This window comes from Orycteropus afer, unplaced genomic scaffold (assembly GCF_000298275.1).
Source record: "Orycteropus afer afer isolate SDZICR_OR568_19922 unplaced genomic scaffold, OryAfe1.0 scaffold00122, whole genome shotgun sequence".
Lineage (NCBI taxonomy): Eukaryota > Metazoa > Chordata > Mammalia > Tubulidentata > Orycteropodidae > Orycteropus > Orycteropus afer.
Genome location: NW_006921709.1, coordinates 9,080,135 through 9,083,995, shown reverse-complemented (window position 1 = coordinate 9,083,995; position 3,861 = coordinate 9,080,135).

Here is a 3,861-nt window from a genome sequence, read left to right as displayed (position 1 = left end):
TCTTCCTTATTCATTGTCCAGCTTTCACATGCATATGAGGTAACTTAGTGTCATTTTATTTTGGTAGCAAGTGACTGGGCTGAACAATCTAAAGAATCAAATAAATAAAATAACAAGTAAGTAAAATCACTTGTGTTGTAATTAACTGAATTATAAACACAACACATTATTTGGTACATTTTAATGTACTTATGGTGGAAAGGTTAACTTGCCACTAGAGTAGTTTCTGCATGTAAATAGAATAGTTGCTAGCACACAGTAGCTATTCAATAAATATTATGTAAGTGCTTTTGTAGGTATTAACTCATTTTCTTGGAATCTTTTCTAAACAAAGGGCAGATGGTATATTTTTCTTTATCCTCTTCTCAAGTAATTGATCATTTTAAGGTTGGAATTTGGAAATTTCCATGTTTTATTTACCTGTCAGGAAGAATGTGTTGAGTAATAAACAGTGCTGCACTAGGGGTGTGGGTGTAGAGAGTTTTCTTTATTCTTTAATATTTTTAGTGATGACTTGGATAATCATTTTCTCCATATTTGTATATAACTAGTCAAATAGGGCAAATTGGTCTAAGTAAATTAGGAGAAAATTATTGAGCTAAAAGCAATGAGTCAAAAGCCATTTAGTCAAAAGCAAGCAGATTGGCACAACAATATAGACAAATGACAACTTGGGAAAGATTGAGCATTCCCCACACCAGACCTTCCCCAAATGGAACAGATCCACTTGGGGGAAAACAGTCAACATCTTTGGGAAGGAAAGAAACTCTCAAGCCTTCTTTGGGTAATTGCTATCTACAGAGTTGCCTTCCTCCCACCTTCCCATCCCCCATCCCATAGAACATTGTCCAGTTTTGCATTCTAAATTGACAGGCAGCCCACTGTGCCCCAGTATGGGGAAGTCTCATGGTTTATCAATGGAAAGCACCCAAAGACAATTTAAAAAGTGGCAGGAGAGAAGGGAGTAACTAAACTTGAAAACATTTGGCTCCTTGAAAGTCGCTAGGAAGAAGTTCTATCACACATCCACTCCCTACTTATCTAAGAAGCTAGAGGAATTAACACTGATCATGTCCCAAATATTCTCTCAGGGCTCACAGCCAGCCACGGTACATATGCTAAGATTGCCTGAGCTTTGAGAGTACATCACAGCTCAATTTTTCTCTCCCCAATCCTACTTCCTTCTCTTCCACAAATGTAGAACCAAGAGCATTCCCTAGAATATTTCCTTCAAGCTAATCTGTATTTTAAGAGCTCTGGTAACATAGTGCCTAAGGCACTTGACTGCTAACTAGTAGGCTGGCGTTTCAAACCCACCAGTCACTCCTGGAAGGAAGGTTGGGCAATCTACTTCCGTAGTGATACTGCCTCAGAAACCCAAGGAGGGATCGCTATGAGTCGTGGCCGACTTGATGGCACATAAGAACAACAACAACAACAATCTCTATCTTAGGGTTTTCTTCCTCAAGAACCCAAACTGTGACAACTAGGACAGTGTGGTCTGAGAAAGCAAACAATGATACAGAATTTTGGGACTGAATTACCTACTACCCATGTGTCAAAGAGGACACCATTGCTATTGGTAGGTGAGCAACAGATAGTCCTTGGCACTAGACAGTAATGCAACCATGAAAACCTCAACTAGTGATGAAATGAGATGGTATATTGGTGGAAAAGAATTCACTAAGTGGTGATATGTATTACATAAGGAGCTCTGGTGGCATAGTAGATCCACCTGTTTGGCTGTTAACAAGAAGTTCAGTGATTTAAACCCATCAGGTGCTCCATGGAAGGAAGATGGGGCAATCAACTTCCGTAAAGATTTACAGCCTCAAAAAGTCAGTGGGGGTCACTATGAGTAGTAATCAACTCAATGGGAATGAGTTTGGTTTGTTTTTTGGATGTATCAGATAATTGAGAAATAAGGGGAAATAATAAAAATAAGGACTATGAAACTGGATGAGTCCTGATAAGCTTAATTGATGATATACAAAAAAGATAATTAAAAGCTGAGGGTGATTAAATTACAATTAAAAGCTAAGAATGAATACCAGAGGCCCTCGTTGGTAACATATAAAGAGTTCCCATTAATTACAGTGGAAGGCTGAGAAAGCTGAGAGCCAGCCCCAGGAGTTCATTCACAGAGCAGTTGAGCTCCAATGAAGGTTAAACTTCCAAGAAGGTAATATACTATGCCAAGGTCAGAGCCCTGGTTGGGAAAGAATGGGTCTCTGACACATTAAGAAGGGGCACTGCAGTCGACGCAAATATATATAGAGATAGATAGATGATAGATAGATAGATAGATAGACTCCCCAGATAACTCTTAACCTTCTGAGCCTGCAAAAGTGACCTATTTCTCACTATTTAGCATGGATAGTATGCCCCCTTGTTTGAAGGAGATATAGAGGCCTTTTTCTACAAAATAGCAAGCACATCCCTGCCCCCAGAATCTGTCCCTACTCTCCTCTTGGCCATTGTTGTCATTATTGCTGTTGTTGTTATGTGCCATCAAGTCGGCCCTGACTCATAGTGACCCCTCCTTGGGTTTCCGAGGCAGTATCACTACAGAAGTAGATTGCCCATCTTCCTTCCGAGGAGTGGCTGGTGGGTTTGAACCACCAACCTTCTGGTTAGCAGTCAAGTGCCTTAGGCACTATGCCACCAGAGCTCCCTTATTGTTGTTAGGTGTCATTGACTCACCTCCAACTTATAGTGACCTTATGTACAACAAAACAAAAAACACTTGCCCATCTTGTGCCAGCCACACAATCCTTGCTATACCTGAGCCCATTGTTGTAGCCACTGTGTCAATCCATCTCGTTGAAGGCCTTCCCCTTTTCATTGACCTTCTACTTTACCAAGCGTGATTATCCTTCTGGAATGGTTCTTTCTGACATAGCAAAGTAGGTCAAATTAAATCTGGTCATTCTCACTTCCAAGGAGCATTCTGGCTGCACTTCTTCCAGGACAGCTTTATAAGTTCTTCTGGCAGTCTGTGGTACTTTGGGGAGCTCTGGTGGCATTGTGCCTAAGGCATTTGACTGCTAACCAGAAGGCTGGTGGTTCAAATCCAACAGCCACTCCTCGGAAGGAAGGTTGGGCAATCTACTTTCTTAGTGATACCACCTCAGAGAACCAAGGAGGGGTCACTATGAGTCAGTCGGATCCGATAGTTAGGTTTTTTTTTTTAATATGCATGTGAAAGCTGGACAATGAATAAGGCAGACCGATAAGAGCTGATGCTTTTGAGTTGTGGTGTTGGCAAAGAATATTGAAAATACCGAGTTGTTGTTGTTGTGTTTGCCATTGAGTCGGACCAACTCATAGTGACCCCTCCTTGGGTTTCTGAGGCAGTATCACTATGGAAGTAGATTGACTAATCTTCCTTCTGAGGAGTAGCTGGTGAGTTTGAACCACCAGCCTACTGATTAGTAGTCAAATGCCTTAGGCACTATGCTACCAGAGCTCCTAACATGCATATGAGGCGATTGAAAATACCTTGGCTTGGGTTAGATGCACCTTAGTCTTCACAAAGACATCTTTGCTCTTCAGCACTTGAAAGAGGTCTTTTGACTTCTTGATTGCTTGTCATCTGACTTCTTGATTGCTGCTTCCATTGGTGTTGATTGTAGAACCAAGTAATATGAAATGTTTGACAACTTTAATCTTTTTTCCATTTATCATGATGCTGCTATAGGCCCTGTTGTGAGGATTTTTATTTTCTTTATGTTGAGAAGTAAATCATACTGGGCACTGAAACAAGGCGGGCTTGTGCTTACTCACTGATCTGCACTGAACACGTTCCCTTGTTACGCTACCGAGAGGGACCAGGTCTTCGGGAGCAAGGTAAGCACAGGC